Source organism: Mastomys coucha, unplaced genomic scaffold, assembly GCF_008632895.1.
Source record: "Mastomys coucha isolate ucsf_1 unplaced genomic scaffold, UCSF_Mcou_1 pScaffold23, whole genome shotgun sequence".
NCBI classification, from domain to species: domain Eukaryota; kingdom Metazoa; phylum Chordata; class Mammalia; order Rodentia; family Muridae; genus Mastomys; species Mastomys coucha.
In genome coordinates, this window is record NW_022196906.1 from 75484090 (window position 1) to 75502712 (window position 18623).

At 35.8% G+C, this 18623-nt stretch overlaps 1 long non-coding RNA gene across 1 annotated transcript in view; it reads right to left on the bottom strand.

Moving 5' to 3' along the window:
- Nucleotides 1-3729: 3729 nt before the first annotated feature.
- LOC116073245 overlaps nucleotides 3730-18623 on the bottom strand; it is a 29243-nt gene continuing 14349 nt past the window's right edge. The window contains exons 3-4 of the long non-coding RNA XR_004111741.1: nucleotides 18209-18278; nucleotides 3730-3791 (exon numbers count right to left, since the gene is read on the bottom strand). This is a non-coding gene — a long non-coding RNA (uncharacterized LOC116073245). The remainder of the gene's footprint in view (nucleotides 3792-18208; nucleotides 18279-18623) is intronic.

An 18623-nucleotide genomic window follows, 5' to 3' on the forward strand; every position in this document is an offset into this window, starting at 1 on the left:
CTCCTCTTCCTTACCTTACCTTTGATTATAAAATGCTGAGTGAACAAGATCACATCTCTTCTTCTTCATTTTCTGGTTGCGGAAGGCATTAGAAAACATGAGAGGATCTTTGAATAAATGCAAAGAATAGAGCTCTCTTGCAAGCTTGCACTGGATAGAAGTCAGTAGGTTGCTAAAAGTTAGATGCTTATTTTTCTAACTTAACAGCCCATCCTGCCTGACTTTATACTCTCAGGATTTGGTAATTTTTATACAGGCTTGACATTTTTTTTTTTTTGGAGCCAGAACACGTCTATTAAATAGTACAATAAATAATAACTTAAAACATTTGAAAGCTATTTGATTATTTTCAGAGTAAAAGCACTCAATTGATTTTTTATTGCGTTTAAAATTTACTGTCAGAGAGGCTCCTCCAGTAGCTGATGGGACAAATGCAGAGACCCTCTGCCAAACATTGGGTGGAACTTGGGAAACTCTGCAGAGGAAAGCAAGGAAGTGCTGTAGGAGCCAGAAGGGTAGAAGATACCAGGAGAAAGCAGTCCACATAATAGACTAAGAAAGGCTCTCGTAGAGACCCCAGATACTGGAGTGGCAGTCACAGAGCCTGCATAGGTGTGTACTAGTCATCTGAATAGAAGTTAGGCTTGTTTAGCTTGGTATTTTTGTGAGAGTCCCAATAGTAGGACTGGGGATGTCTTTGACTCTTTTGCCTGCTCTTGGAACAATTTTCTTGCTCATGCTTTCTTGCCTTGTCCAGCCTTGGTTGGAGGCTTTGTGCCTAGTCTTTCTGTATCTTGTCATGCCATGTTCAGTTGATATCACTGGGAAGCCCATTCTTTCCGGAAGGGAAGGGGAGGAGGTATGGCTCTGGGGAAGAGAAGAGATGGAAGGAGGCAGGGAGGAGTGGAGGGAGGGGAAACTATGGTTGGAATGTATTGTATGCAAGAAGAATCAATAAAAAGAAATTAAATAAAAATTGTCACCAACTTTGGCATGACCAGTTGTATGAATAGTACCTTCCTAGAAATAATACTTTATAGCATTAGCAAAAATAGCCATTAAAGTTATTTAAAGTACAAAGTATTCAGATAAACATATATAAGAAATTCTAAAAGATAGAGTGTACTTTTTCCCACTTTTGTCTTAGAAGTGTCATATTAGCATAAGACATGGAGTGGGCACTTATATAAATCTGAAATTTTCCCACCATTTTGAAGGGTTTGGGTTTTTTTTTTCTCATTGAATTGATGTCTGAGTTTGGCTATCAAGCAGAACAATAGGAAGGTGCAGCAGCTTCACAAAATGGTGGGTGAGTTGGGCTTTAATCATGTCCATCTTCTCAGTCTCTTCTCAAGTTTTCATTTCCAGTCACCTCTGTTACTCTGCAGCATCTTACCTCCAATTCAAGAATAACTCTTCATGAGTAAAATAGTAAATTATAGTCAGGTTAGCTTTTGTTCCTTCTGTCTACCCATTTTGAACTATCCCTGTGTACTTCCACTCTCTCTCCTTTCCTCTGTGAGCTTCACATGTGTAAGCAAGCAGTCTTGGTTCCTTCCAAACTCCCCAACCATTGGAGTGCAGCCTATCACAGAGAGAAACCTGTCATTTTCCATTCTCAGAAGGAAAGCTTACCTGGAGTTTCTTTGATGGTGTGAAAGTTCCAGTTTATCCTCTGAAAACATGCAGCAGTTCCCAGTCAGGAGGGAGATTTGGGGTAGCATTGGTTCCTCTTAGGACCTCTCAGATCATACTCAGGTGGACCAGTTTTAGCCAGAGGTGAGGAGCAGTTAGCTTTGATGCTTAGACAAAGGCAGCTGGGAATAAACTACCTCCACTTACTTGCATTAATCGTTTTATTTGTATTCAATGGCATTCCACCTTACTTTCTAACCTTTCAGAAAACAATATTTTGGATTCTTTGCACCACACAGTGGCTTTGTGTAAAATTCAGAGTAATTCAAACAGAAACTCCCTCTAGCTTCACAAGACTGAACATTTGATTAAAATTACAGAAGTTGACTACCAGGCAACTCCTTCCAGCTCTGTATGGAACATCTGCCGAAGAAAAGCCTTTAGAAGTCAGACAGAATTGAAATGTCATGCTCCAGGGGGAAATACACACAAAACAAAATTAAATTATAAGAATGAACTGTGGTGCTTAAAGGTGCAGCAGTGTGGAAGCTGCCGTGATGCTGGCTGAATGTGGGGAGCCAGATACCCACTAAGACAGGGTTTATAGCTTGCTTTCTTTGATGCCATTAGTCTAATAGAATGCACTGTTGCTCAGATCTAGACAGGATAAAATCACAGTTAATATAAAAATAGAAAACAATTCATCCAAAAGCTTATGTGTCAAGGGTTCAAAAGTAGAAAAAAATACAAGAAGTCTATAAGCATATAACTAACAATGACAAGTTGTCAATAAATGTTTTTAAAGATAGGTGTGGCTATTTAGCTGGCTAAGCTAGAATATTTTATCAAAATAAAATATGTCTATATTAAATCTTGTGAAATCAAGTGAATAGCTGCTGCTATTTTCTTACTTGCATGGGAAAAAATATTACCAGTGTCAGCATACACCAATATCACATCCACCAACCTTGTTTCAAGGTGAGTTGTACTTGGTAGGACTCAGGTCAAATCCTGTTTGTTGTGTCCCAGACTACCTTCCCAAATATCAATACCTAATTCATCTCAGTGTGGGCAAGATTGTCTTGACTCAGTTTTCAAAATAGCTCTAGATATTGAGTTTTGATTAATCAATTTTTTTAATAATAGATTTAAAATAGTTTAATTTATTTTTAATATTGAAATACTGTTATTTCTGGTATTTTCTATTTAATAGAAAAATATGTCTACAGACTTACATTTCAGACAGTAGAGATGGTTCAGTGGCTAAGAATGTATAGTACTCTTTTAGGTGACTACGAATACTTTATTGCCATCACCCCCCAAGCCCAAACCCCTTTCAACTTCCCCAGTGACCCCTTACTCTAATTTATAACCTTTACTTCTTTCATTATCACACACACACACTCACACACACACACACACACACACACACACACACACACATTTATAAATAAAACCTGCTGAATCCGTTTAGTATTTCTTTATGGTTGAAAACTTGGGATTAGATAACCTATTAGGGGTCTATGACTTTTACCAGCTATGAGTAGTTAGTCATCATTGTTTATAGTATCACACATGGGTTCTTTTCTACTGAATAGATCTGAAGTCCAATTGTATAGCTTTTAGTTACTCCCAAGACACAGTGCTGCTCCTATACCATTGTAAGATCTCACTGTGCTGATCACTGTATTGTGGTCTGTAGGCTTTAAAGCCAGGTGGTATTTTTGTTTGCCTTTCTTCCTTAGCATCTTGCTTAGAACTTTCTATGAGACAGTCCATAAGGTTTCCTTGACATTGCCAGGTCAATTCCTCCAAGAAGAGAACCCCTGAGTTTGTTTTCTGGCCCTCACAATAGTGGCTCACACTGCCTGTAACTTCAGTTCCAGAGGATCTGAAGCATTCTTCACTTACCTGTGGTATCTGTATTTCATACACACACACACACACACACACACACACACACACACACACACTTAAAAGAAAACTTTCAGAATCAAACATCTACTACTTGCAATGACCTGGGATAAAGAAAAGTGTAACTTTGAAACTTAATGGATAGTACAGTAAAAAGACACAAGGAGACAAAGTAGTATGAATTTGTGATGATCTGTGTTAGTTGCTCCTTTGTTGAAATTCATACAGCTCATTAACTTCAGCTAGAATAAAAGCAAAACAAAGACATATGAGATTATAAAGATACAAGTAACCTCCAGGTCAAAAGAAACTTGTTTTTTTTTTTTAATGGTTATATTAGCAAATGTAAGTATAAACATATGCGTTACTGAAAGTACTGATATATGTTCATGATGAAATTTATACATACATTCTTGTGAGTGCTTTCCATGTCTTTTAACAACAAAAAGGTATTGTTTGGCACTTTTATAAGTGTATATAATGAATTCTCCTATTTTTCACTTCCCATTTCCTTCTTTACTTCCTCTTCTTCTACTAGAGCTTTTCTTCTTCCAAGCAAGATCTCATCTTACTATCATGGCTTCTCTATGTGAGTGACACCGTAGTTTTATCATGGTTGTCTATATGAGCATAGGTACAAGGCTATTTCTTTTTGAGTGGAAAATGTATGTGTGAGTGCATCACTGAGGAAAGTGATTCCCTTAGCTCCACCATCATTAACTGTTGATAACCACCCAGGGAGGGATAGACCTCTTGGATCCTTAATTGTCCTATAATGAAATGTTTATAGGCTTCATTTTGTTCAAGTCTTCCTTGGAAACACAGCTAGAGGGAATTCATGAATGCATATCATATCCAGAAAGCATCTTTGCAGAAATCTCCTCTCCGTCCTCTAGTTCTATGTTCATTTGGGACCTCTTCTTTAGTGTTTTTCTTAATAAAATCCTTTTATTTCTATTTAAAACCATGTCCCTGATATAGTTCATTGTCCTAGGTACAAGAGCTTAGAAACGTGGAGCAACTCTGAGACTCATCCCCCATAGCTATTTAAGTTGTTGCCACTGTAGCCCATAGGATTAAAGTTCAGGACTTGGATGTGATTTGCTAAAAAGGACTCTAAACTAATATTTGCAATATGTTTCTGAATATAGGTTAGGTAATTTCATGTTTATGGGATGACTAAGGAAATTAAAACTCCAGCCTATGTGTTTCATATGTGCTGATATAGTAGAGGTCAAGATATATTAATGTAGGTTATAGAGTTATTTTTCTTCCAAGAAGGGAAATGCATGCTAACTAAGAAAAATCAAGCATAGTCATGCAAGACTATTGAAGACAGCAACTCATGTTTTTAGAATTAAAAAAAAAAAAAGAGTCTTTGTTTGCTGCCACCATGCTTGAGGCTATGTGGGGAATGCTTAGAATTGGAATTAAAAATGAAGGTTAGGTATGGGGATAAGTGCTTGCCTTTTTAAGAGCTAAGAGAATAAAATAATGAAAATGCATAATATGGTTTCAAGGTACATTAGGAGCTTGGGTTTTGACTTCTTATTGATGCTGAAAAGTATAACTCTATTTATTTATTTATTTTTGCATAGAACATTCCTTCTACAAAACAACTCATAAGGTTATTAGGAAATAGATGTAGTAAGCAATTATCATTACAATATGTTTCAAATTGCATCTAGCAGTTTGAGTTAAAATGTACTTTACAAAGAATTTACACCTGCATTATAAAATGTTCCTCCTTATTTGTATTAAATAGAAAGCTTATGAAATCTGGAAGACTCAATCCACTTGTTAACTTTTGGCTTGGTTGATTCGGTAATGAAATTAATGAGCCTACAAAATTATGTTGTGTATTTGAGAAAGTTCTACAATGATTTTTGTAGACTAACTCCAAATCAGTGATTGTATTTTAACAGGCAACTCTTTGTTTGTTAGATATAATTCAAAGGAAAGAAAATGTTGCAGTTTATAATTTTATCATTTATCTAAGCTATTCAATCAACACTATATTTATATTCTGAATTTGATATTGCTACTATTGCAAACATCACTCACCACAATTATGTTTTGATAAAAGAAAATAAACTATAACAAAAATCCCCATGTGAAATTTTATTTGATTGTAAATGCATCTTCCTTCTATAATTGTGGAAATACTTTTGGAGAACATACAATTTGATAAAAATGCACCCATTGAAAACATTATAAAATTTACCTTACTTTTCTGGTAAGACAAAATACATATTTTAAAATTTCCTATTTAACTTGTTTTTTTCAAGTATAGATATTGTTAGTATTATGTTTTTATGATTCTAGTTCTTTTTAATAGAGGATAATATGAAGGTCAATACTATATGTCCCCAAAGATCATATTTTCTTTCATTTCAAGAACCTGGAGGTAGATAAGTTGTGTTTGAAGTTTATGTTTTAGGTTTTGTAAGATTTTGGATTCTGTGGTTGTGTGAAAATAGTCACAATTATCCTTCAACTTAAAAACAGTCATTTATAGATAATGGAGGCCAGAAAAGAATATTTTGGTTTGACTTTATGTGTCAATGGAAAGTTACTCTGGTAACTGTTTCAAAGATTATTATGTGAAAACCATTTAATTATAATCACAATGATTAGAAGAGTTCATCTCCCTGTGGTGTTGTTTTTGTACAAAGATCAAGTCCAAGTGGATCAAGAGCCTCCATATAAAACCAGATACAATCTAATAAAAGTGAAAGGGTGAGAGAGCCTCGAACACACAGGGACAAAGGGGAAAATCTCCTGTACAGAAAGTCAATTGCTCAGGCTCTTAGATCAACTATTGACAAATGGGACCTCATAAAATTAAAAAGCTTCTTTAAGGCAAAGGACACTGTCAATAGGATAAAATGGTAATCTACAGATTGAGAAAAGATTTTTACCAGCCCTATATCTAATAGAGGGCCAATAACCAATATATACAACTCAGGAAGTTTGATCCTAGAGAAACAAATAATGCTATTAAGAATAGGGTACAGAGCTAAACAACAAATTCTCAGCTGAGGAATCTTGAATGGCCAAGGGGCACCTAAAGAAATGTCTAACATCCTCAGTAATTAAGGAAAATGCAATTCAAAACAACTCTGAGATTCCGCCTAACACCAATCATAATGGCTAAGATCAAAAACTCAGCATTCTTGACAGCAGATGCTGGCAAGGATGTGGAGAAAGAGGAACACTCCTCCATTGTTGGTGGGATTGCAAGCTGGTAAAACCACTCTGAAAATCAATCTGGCAGTTCCTCAGAAAATTGGACATAGTTCTACCTAAAGACCCAGCTATACCACTCCTGGGCATATACCCAAAAGATACTCCAACATATTACAAGGACACATGCTCCACTATGTTCATAGCAGCCTTACTCATAATATGCAGAAGCTGGAAACAACCCAGATGTACCTCAACAAAAGAATGGATACAGAAAATGTGATACTTTACACAATGACTATCATTCAGCTATTAAAAACAATGACTTCATGAAATCCACAGGTATATGGATGAAACTAACACATATCTTTAGTGAGGTAACCTAAACATCAAAGAACACACATAGTATATATTCACTGATAAGTAGATATTAGCCCAAAAGCTCAGAATAACCATGATACAACTCACAGACCATATGAAGCTTAAGACAAAGGAAGACCAAAGTGTGGATGCTGCAATTCTACTTAGAAGGGAGAACAAAATAATCACAGGAGATAGAAGGAAGGAAGAACTTGGGAGGGAGAGTTTAGGGGAGGTAAAATAAAGGGGGGTCAGGATCAGGCATGGGAAAAACAGGATAGAAGAACAAGTACAAAGGGTCAGGAAATTGAACAGAAATTTGTAGCAGTGAAGGATGGGGAACTGGGGGTAGCCACTAGAAATTCCCAATGCCAGGGAAGTGAGAGGCTCCCAGCACCTAACAGAGCTGATATTAGCCAAAATACTCACTAAAGGAGAGATAATACCCTATAAAGACCATCTCCAGTTGATAGGCACAACCCCTAGTTCAGGGATGGGGCCACCCACCCTTCTCAAAAAATTTAACTCAGAATTGATCCTATCTAAAGAAAATGCAGACACAAAAATTGGAGCAGAGACTGAAGGAAAGGCCATTCAGAAACTACCCCACCTAGGGATCCATCCTACCTGCAGATACCAAACCCTGGTACTATTGCTGATACCCAGAAGTACTTGCTGACAGGAGCCTGGTATAGCTGTCTCTTGAGAGGCCTCTAGCATCTGACAAATACAAATGTAGAGATATTCACAGCCAACCCCGGTACTGCACAGGGAACCCTGTGGAGGAGTTAGGGGAAGGACTCAAGGAGCTAAAGTGGGTAACAACCCATAGAAAGAACAATAATATCAACTAATCTGACCACCCAGAGCTCACTGGGACTAAACCACTAGCCAAAGAGAATACATGGAGGGACCCATGGCTCCAGCTATATATGTAGCAGGGAATTGCTTTATCTAGCATCAATGGGAGGGGAGGCCCTTGATCCTGTGGAAAGTGGATACCCCAGAGTAAGGTGATACTAGAGTAGTGAGACACTCTAGGGGAGGGTGGTTGGGGGAGCACCCTCATAGAGACAAAGGGAAGGCAGATGGATTGGGGGTTTGCAGAGAGCAACCTACACAAGGGAACAACATTTGAAATGTAAATTTAAAAAGAAAACTAGAAAGCCGGGCAGTGGTGGTGCACCCTTTTAATCCCAGCACTTAGGAGGCAGAGGCAGGTGGATTTCTGAGTTCAAGGCCAGCCTGGTCTACAGAATGAGTTCCAGGACAGCCAGGGCTAGACAGAGAAACCCTGCCTCGAAAAAAAAAAAAAAAAAAACTAGAATGTTTTGGGTTCTATCTCCATGCTGTAATAAACCAGTATGACTAAATGTCTGGGTGCTTTTTCTAAAGCCATGAGCTATATGTATAAAACAAAGCTCTGAAATCTGTCTTTATGCAATCATTTAAAGTATCTTGGTCCCTTAAACTTTATGGTCCGTTACTTGTCTTACAAATGAACATAAATTAAATCCAATGTCTGTAAAAAGCAATGTAATTTTCTCATTTAAAGTAAAGGAACTGGTAAAATACAAATCAAACTACTATAGAGTTAATGACAGAACAGACCAAAGTTCATCAGCAGAAATGGCAATGGTCCCCTTGCATTAAGAACAGTGGGTGGGGTGGGGAATATTTGCTGGCAGGTATGGTATTATAGATAAATGATTGTATTGAAAAGTGGCCTTTCTTCAAAATTTGAGACATTTGTTACAATCCTGATAATGATTATTCTATTTTTTTTCTAAGAGTAAACTGACTCTCAGAAACATTGATACTTTGTCAAAAAGTCATATACTTTTTCAATATGCCTTAAATTTAATTTTTTTCTTTTGATCTCATTATTTTATTGTCAAAGTTATGAATACAAATGTGAAGATGCTTGGAAATGGGGTTTAGAGCCATCTCTGCACATTATACTGCACATAATTTTTTCTTTAGGATATTCAAATTTTGATTTTGTGGAAAAATTGTCAAAATTATGAATATAGATATAGAGACTCTTCCACAGGATACAGAGATATCCTTCAGCATCATCCCCAATCATCTTCACACAAAAGTATGACTCTTAAGAAGTTCTGGCAAGACCTCCAGCAATTTATTTACAGAGAGATATGAACCATGGGTCACATCAGATGACTATAGTCCCTGAGTGAAATTTGTAGAAAAATTTCTTATTATTGTACTTTTCTGCTTTTCTGTGTTACTAGTTTATTGACAAGATTATAGTGCTTTTTGTGAAAGTCTGTGCTGAAGAGTTTTAGAAAAAATGAGGAAAAATCAGTACCAATAATAAATCATAAAAAAAAAAAACCATCCTCACCTATATTCCTTGGGAATTTAACTTGTTCTGTTATTTTAAAGGTTACCTTCAACTAAAGTTCAAACACAAAAGACAAAGAAAAGGGAGAACCACTTATCTATCACTAAGGGATACTTGTGAGCAGCGATCCTGGAGGATGTTGACTCTTAGAGGACATCTAAGCAGAAGGATAACTTCTGGGGTTTTGCTGTGGGGAATATTACCAAGCACCGCATGTTCATATCCTTCTGTTTTGCTGACGATTAGTGAAGAGAAAGCTGACTTTTTTCTTCGAGTGCTTTTGCAGTTAGGAGCAATAATGGACTCTGCATCTTTCCCCTAACATAAAACAGTACTCACTGAGAGATACACAAGGTCAGACCAGAGAAAGCACTCAGGTTTTCAGGCTTCACTGAGCTGTTGTGTTTTAGATTTATTATCCATGTTTAGTCATTAACAATAGGATGATGGATATGTAAGGCTTCAAATAAACTACAGATTTAGATGAGCTTCAAAGCTCCTCTAAGTAGGGAAGGTTAAAAATAAGTAAAATGTGGTATGTGAGTATGATGGTCTAGAGGAGTCACTGATTGACAGTAAAGGACCTAATTTTTGTAAGTTATACTTTATGAGTCATTAGGAACAGTCTTTTCCATAAAAAGTTAAAAACAAATATGATAAAGAATGTTGCTTTACAAAAATCAAAGACCATAAAAATGGTTAAATATTTTAAAAATATGGTTAATTTGAAATTCATTTACTTGCTCATAGGAAGTAAAAATTGCAAAATTTATTGATAGAAATGATGATGACATTTTATTAGTAAACCATGGGAAGAAGTTAAAAATCTCTAATAATATCATTACATAAAAGCTATAAAGTCTGGCACAGTGGCTTATAAATGGTTGCCATCAATTAGTATTGATTGAATGAACAAATGAGAGTCAGAGCCTTTTGTTATAAGATGCTCTTGAAATTAGCAGTTCTGGAAACTTCAGAAAGAAAGAAATTATTTATTCAATATCTGTACTGTATCTTCAAATGCTGTGGAAATGCTACCTGTTATCTTTATAGCAAGCAGGTAAGAGATGATTCCTTGCTCTATTTAAAGGTGTACAAAATATAGTTCAGAGATAGTAAGTGCCTTGCACATTTTACACAGACAAGAAATGAAGAGTCCACATTTGAAGTTAGTCCAATTCTGATGATAGAACTCACAGCACTGCTGCCCTATGCATTTCTACATTCAGCAGAAAGACAAGAGTTAAACTCAAAGTCATGTGCAAGGTTCACTGATTCAAAGCACACTTACTGAGCTGGGGTGCTAACTCATTTGGGAAAGTGCTTGACTTGTAAACATGGGGATCTAGAGTTGATCCCCTAGAACTAATGTGAAAAAGGGAGATATCCTGGATAGCTGTGAAGATGGAGGCAATCCCTAGGGCTTACTTACCAGATAGAATAGCCTACTTGGTGAGTCACAGTGCCAGCATAGCCTACGTGTCTAAGAAGTTATCTTTCTTTCTTTTGGGGAGTTAGGAATCCTAATCTTATGATTCCTTGGGAAATAAGGGTAAGCTGATTTAGGTTAAGGGAAAATTGTAGGAGGAGAGAAAAGCACCTGTAAACTTGATGCCATCATGGAATGAGGAAGAAGAACAGATATGGGCTGGGGAAATAAAAAGTTCAAAACTTCCTCTACTTGGGCAGTGGAAAACCACTCAAAGACCTTAAACACAGGAGCATGATGGATTTTTGATATTGACCTCTATCTATAGTATAACTGACTTAATTATAGAGATAGGACACTGCTACAATATTATAATCAAGCTATCTCACTACAGAAGGTGGCCTCTTCAGGTTCCATATTTTCACTAGTATGAGAACCTGAAAAGGCCATCTCTTGTGGCCAGGCAGGATCCACAGTGGAGAGATAAGGACATCAACCCACCCACAAAACTTTTGACTCAAAATTTGTCCTGTCTACAAGAAATGTAGGGACAAAGACAGAGCAGAGAATGAGGGAATGGCCAACCAATTATCAGACCAACTTGAGACCCATTTCATAGGCAAGCACCAATCCCTGACATTATTAATGATAATCAGTTATGCTTTTAGACAGAAGCCTAGTTTAGCTGTCCTCTGAGAGGCTCCACTCAGCAACTGACAGAAACAGAAAAGAGACCCACAGCCAAACATTAGATGCAGCTTGGGGAGTTTTATGGAAGAGTTGTGTGAACAATAATTGGTCTTTTTGTGCAGTTCCTATCCCCTTCAAATCATTCACATAACTAAACCTCATGGCTTAGGATGTCCTAGCACTTGGGGAGAGACTATTCCTACTTTTTGCTGAGTTGACTTAGTATCAAACTGTATTCTAAATACTTTTTATACCCCTAGGTTTGTGCAGCTCCCAGTCGCTCTCGAGAAGAGTCCGTTTGCAGTGGTCAGCAGTTATTATAAAGACTCGCTACTGGTCAAAGGCTGGTGAATAAATGAATGTGGAGTGTTTGTCCATAAATGTGACTTATACACTGTGATATCATACACTGTTCTATACACCCATCCATCATGACTTGTGGTACATCACAGAATTGTGTGCAGAGAAATGATAAAAACCATAGGTTGTACAGGACTGCTGAGAATGTGTCTTCTGGACATGGCACAGATGATGCAATCATGATTTTACAGCATCTGTAGTTTGCTGTACAAGCCCTAGCAAAGATTGCATTACAGAAGGGAGGAGAATTCACAAGGACCCACCTTGTCCAGAAGCACTATCTACTATCAATAGTTAGGAGTAGCTAAAGAAGGAGTGTCACTTAGTTCTTTGGAGTACCCACTGATACTTAAGAGTATACTCCAAAGAACTTTTAAAGTTAGTCCAATTTCAAAATTGGACTATTCCTATTCACCAACAGCAGCCTCCTTCCCGTGGTCATACAGGGAACTCTATTTAAACTCAGCGGTCCACACATACTCGAGTGATATGAAATAGGACACAGACTTGATTGGATGAAAGATCTCAGCAGAAGAAAGACAGGATTAGATACTCAAGGGGGGGTTAAAACAGCCTATATTCATTATATTCATTATAATGATGTATGGAACTATCAAATCACAAAAAAACATTCAATCCTCCTTTATATTCCTTTCACCTCTATCCCCTGACAAAAATTTTGACTTTTGCTATTTGGCATTATTTAATAAAAATGTATGTCTCTATCATTCTATGAAACTTAGGAACCTATCCAGGTCATGATATCTCTCTCCTTTTTCTCTGAATTATTTTCCTTCATAACACTGAACCTCTCTGAGCACAGCACATTTATCCTCTTTACCCTTTGCCCCTTCTTATCTTCTGGGATTTTTCTACAATGGCAGACACAGAAGAATAGATATCTTTGTTTATCCACTACTCTATTACTACTGTCAACACATGGGAAACCCACAATCAATATTTGCTCAATCAATAAACTTACAAGGACGTCTGTTTCTTTGTATGGGAAATTTTAATAATGAAGTACAAGCCACTTTTATTAACTGAATTATTTTCATTTGCCAAGAATGTGTGATAGTAACTTCCTGAATAATGAAAGTCTGAACCTCATAGTTTATAATGGGAGACATTAGAAGATGATCTCCAAAGATCAATCAAGATATCTATAAAATAGTCTCTAAGATCTCACTAAAAATTCACAAGTGAATTCTTGATGACATAGAGGATTCAAACCATGAACTACTAAATTAAGTCATTGGTGGGGATAAATCTGTACAGCATATAATACTACTGTTGTCTTTCTTTTTCTACTGCGAGGAGTGGGTCTGCCAATGCAAATAAATAATAAGGTAATGTGTCTAATAAGAAAGAATCAAATTAATTAGAAATTGTTGACAGTGTCCTTAGGCATCTTATACAAGTAAATAGCAAAATAAACTTGTAGATAAAGGGTATAAAAGACAATAGCAACGATACATACTAGACTTAGAAAAAAATTAATAAAACTCATTATTAAGGATCAAAAGAGATAGGAACACGATGTGATATTTTTAAGGACCAGCATCTCACACAAATAAGTGTGTTAATTTGCAAGTGTATATAGATACTTTTTATTATTATTATTATTTTTGAGATAGAGTTTCTCTGTGTAGCCCTGGCTATCCTGGAACTCACTCTGTAGACCAGGTTGGCCTCGAACTCAAAAATCCGCTTGCCTCTGCCTCCCAAGTGCTGGGATTAAAAGTGTGCACCACCACTGCCCAAATATTAGATACCTTTTTGATTTTGATATTGACTTCTTATGAAATATTTTACAAGTCACTACTGCAAACAGATGATAAGGTATGAAAAAGCAAAAGTTTTATTGAACATACTTTGAGGACTTTTTTTTCTTTAAATTTTTTTATCCAAATACATTTTCCCATCCCTCTATTCCTCCCAGTTGATCCTTACATCATTTCCCATCTATATCTACTTGTTTTCTGTATCTCATCAGAAAAGAAGGCTTCTAGAAGATAACAACAAAAATATGACAAAAATTAAAAAAAAGATAAATTGAAAATCATCTTATCAAAGTTGGATAAACCAACAGAAAAATAAAAGAACCCAAAGAAAAAGCACAAGAATTAGAGATCCACATTTTTACACATTTAGAATTCCCGTAAAAATAGAAATCTGAAAGATATAGCTTCTATGCAGAGAATCTGGACCCAGTGCAAAGCTGTGTAGGCCATATGCATGCTGCTTCAGTCTCTGTGAGTTCTTAAGAGGTTTGCTCAGGTGTTTTGAAGGGCCTTGTTCTCCTGGTGTCCTCCATCTCCTCATTAGTTAGAGACTTCATTAATATTGCCTTCCTGTATTATAGGAAGTTTCCACTACACTAGGATTCCATACAGCCCCTCAAGTGCTCCCCACATGTTCTTCAATTCTAGTTGTGTCTCCCCACTTCCTTCCTCAGTTCCATCTTCCCTTCCTGTTCCCACCAGATTCCCCTGATTCTTGTTCCTGCCCACTTCTGTGGAGATCCATGTATCTCCCCAGGTCCCTTTCTCTATGTCTAACATCTCTGGCTGTTGCAATATATTTTAGTTACAGTGTAAACCCTGAGATTGTTTTATTTACGAGAAAAATTGTTTTTAGTTTTCTTGTGTTTCAGCCTTAGCACACACCTTTAACACAAGATCTTTCTGAGTATTGTAAACAGAATTAAATAAATTAACCATGGGTTAAGAGGCAGAGCAAGCAGCCAGGAGACAAGATGTGAGCATAGGAAATGATAGATAGTAAGAGGTAGCAATGCAGATGGATAGAGACACAGGAAGTATAGGAGGGGAATTGTTTTGAAGGAAATTTTTATTTGTTTGTTTGTTTATTGTTTTTTGTTTTTGTTTAGATGTCTGAGAAGTTGGGTTGATGGGGAAGGTCGGCTGGATGCTTTCTCTGCTGTTCCAAGCTAGCAGGCTTTTACCCCAGCATCTGGCTTCTGGTTCTTCATTGGTAAAATCAAACAATTGAGTTTTTTTGTTTGTTTGGTTTTGTTTTTGTTTTTTAAAAAAACATCTGACTCTATGAATTGTAGCTTGGATATCATTTACTTAATGGCTAATATCAATATATAAGCAAATAAATATGTTTATCTTTCTGGGTCTCAGTTATATCACTCAGGATAAATTATTATAGTTCCATTTCTTTGTTTGCAAATTTCATGATGTCATATTTTTTCAAGAGCTGAGCAATATTTCATTGTGTAAATGTACTACATTTTCCTCATCTGTTCTTTTGTTGATGGACATCTAGATTGTTTCTAATTACTGGTTATTATGAATTGACCATCAGTGGACATGGTTGAACAAGCATCTCTGTGGTTGATGTCACTGGTACAGATGGGTCATGAGGTAGATCAATTCCCGTCTTTCTGAAGAACAGCCTTTCTGATTTCTGAGGTTGTTGTACAAGTTTGTACCTTTGCTATCCACATCTTTACCACTATGTACTATCATTTGTGTTATTGGTCTTAGCCAGTGTGACAGCTGTAAGATGGAATCTCAAATTAGTTTTGGTTTGCATTTCCCTGGTGGCTAAAGATGTTGAACATTTCTTCAAATGTGTCTCAGCCATGTGAGTTTCCTCTATTGAGAATTCTCTGATGGCAGTTTTAAATTGGGCTACTTCATTTCTTTATTTATCATGTTTCTTGAATTCTTGTGTATTTTGGACCCTATTATGTGCTTTTAACCCTATAAAGAATGAGGTGTTGGGAAAAGTCTTTTCCCATTGTATAGGGTTCCACTTTGTGCAAATGATGACTTCCTTTACCCTGCAGAAGCTTTTCAGTTTCATGAGGTCACATCACATTTATTGTCAGCCTTGGTGCTGTTCAGAAAGTCTTCTGTGCCAATGTGTTCAAGGCTATCCCCCACTTTCTTCTTTTTATCAGGTTCTATGTAACTGGTTTTATATTGAAGTCTTTTATACATTTGGAGGTGAGTTTTATTGAGAGTGATAGGTTTGGATTTATTTGAGTTCTTTCTCTTTGTCACTTGGTGAAAGAGTTTTTAGACTCTGTTGACTAAGAGAAGACATTCCTAAAATCCAACCAGCATCATTCCTTGGGCTGGCGACCTAAAAAAGGAGAAATTATAAAGCATATGGACTCATCTTTGCTTTTTGTTTGCAGCTGCTTCATAGTCTAACATCCATGTCTTCCTGATCAGGATGGACTAAATCCACTCCAAATAGGAGCCAAAACAAATATTTTTTCTTATTAAGTTTTTCTGACCAGATGTTTTGGTCATAATAATGCAAGAAAAGGAGCCATGACTTGCTGCTCTCACTTAGAATAATGTCTTCTATTGTTACTCCCTTGTTTTCCTGTGTCTAAGTGATTAATTATTTCTCTTGATACTTTCGAAATCATCTTTGACAATTTACATTTAGTCCATTTTGCTGTCTGTCTGTCTGTCTGTCTGTCTGTCTACCTACCTATTCATTCATCTATATATGCATCAATATTATTACTATTAATTAAAATTATATCTATAGTTATTTTTCTTCTGAAGTGTATTTGCTTGGCTATAGCACACAAATATTTTTGGATTTTAATATTTTTTGTTTTTTTATATAATTTTTCCTTCTTTGATTTGATAATTTCATGTGACTAGTCTTCCAATTTTTGTACTATTGCATTATATTCTGTGTTCCAGAACTTCTATTTGATTCTTCTTTAAGTGTAGATATCTTTGTTAATGTTATAATTTGGGTTATTCTTTTCCTGAATTTTTATTATATTCTTGCATTCCTTTGTAATTCATTAAATATCCTTAACATAATTTCTTAGACTATTCATGTTGATGGAGTGTTCCATAACCAGTTTTGTTTCTATCATTACACACTAAGCAAAACTGAATTAAGTATAACAAGCACACCAAAATGCCTTCCTAGAAATTCTTCCCTCCACTAAAATATTTTCCTATGGTTATGCCTTCTCTATAGTTAGGAGATCAGGACCTTGGAGAAATGCTGCTTTCTTGAGTTCTATGCCTCAAGTAATCTTATTAAGCTTGAGTGGGAATGCCAGGGCTATTATTTACTTCTGGTTATCTTTATGAATTTATGGAGACTTTTGCCAAACTGCAGGTAAGGTGAGACAAAACTCAGAGCACAGCAGATCACTAAAAACTGAGACAGTGGGAAACCGCTGTGCTCCTCCCACTTCCTCCAGGGGCAGGAGCCTGGGCATCTGCATATTTTCTCCCTGTTATTGAGACTTGGTGACCATGGTAATCCTACCCCTATTTTTTTATTTGAGTCTTGCTAGCTACATTAACCTTCCTGCCAACCTTCCTGCCTAATTATTCATTTCTAACTGCATTAAGCCATCTGGTTCAGTCAACACTTCAGTTTACTCTTGTGCCAAATTATCTACATGACAGAAAAAGCAGAAAATTCTCACCTACATGTCTTTAATCTGTGCACTAAAATAAAAGTTATTATGGAAAAAAACATATTTTTTTAGTCATATACTAGAACCAAAAGAAGAATATTAACAGATAATATCTAATATGTATTAAAAGGTAAACTATAGTTAGATTACGTATACTTCATATCTGAAGTAATGGTTGCATTTTAGGAAACATAAGATTATAATTAAATATATTAAAAATAAAAAGTCAAATCATGTCATCCTATAAGTTGATGGGGAAAATATTTTCTAAAATTCATTCTCAGTAAAAATATCAAGTTAATATTAGAATTAAATAATTTACCTGATAAACTGATTATATTCCCTAAATAATTAATTTTTATTCTAAATTTGAAACAGTGAAGAAATTTATTTGCAGTCAGTACTCATAATTTCTACATATTAACTCCATATTATACTAGGAGAAAGATGATTGGGAAAGAAACATCTATAGCCACATACACTATACTTATTTACACAGAAATATCTTAAATCCTACTAATAAATTATTGGAGATAAAAATTTGTCAAAATGAATAAACATAAGCTTATAGGGTGAGTCATATTAAATATACCTTAGAACATTTTAACATAAAAATCATCTTATACTTTAGTGTCATATAAAACATATTTTGAATATTAAAATGAATAATAAGCATTTTATCTGTAACATCATTTAACATATTAATAACTAACTTTAAATATGTCTAAATGCAGTTGACAGTGAATATAATAGTATTAATTGTCAACCTGAAAAAATCTAGAGTCACTTAAGTGACAAACCTAGAGACATGCCTATGGAAGATTACCTTGATTACATTAATGGTTGTGAGATGACCCATCTTGTCTACGAAAGGACCATTCCTCTGGATGAGGATCCTGAATTGTCAAAAAAATAGAGAAAGGGAGTAAGCAGCAGTATGCATGTTTCTCTCAGATTCCAAGATCACATTTATATTAACATTTATCTCTTCAGACAATAACATTCTTATTAACACCACAGTATACCTTTATACCATTCTATATAAATGGTACAACAAATATTGTAAACGGTCTGGTAGTATGGAAGCTCCCATTATCTATGGGGTCACATTCCAAGCTCTTCAGTGAATGCCTGAAATCACAGATGGCGTCAAACATACATGTGCTGTGTTTTCTCCTTTGAGTAAATTACTTAGTGCTTCTTATTTCAGAGAAACGTGTGTTAAAGCTTTTCTAGGCTTA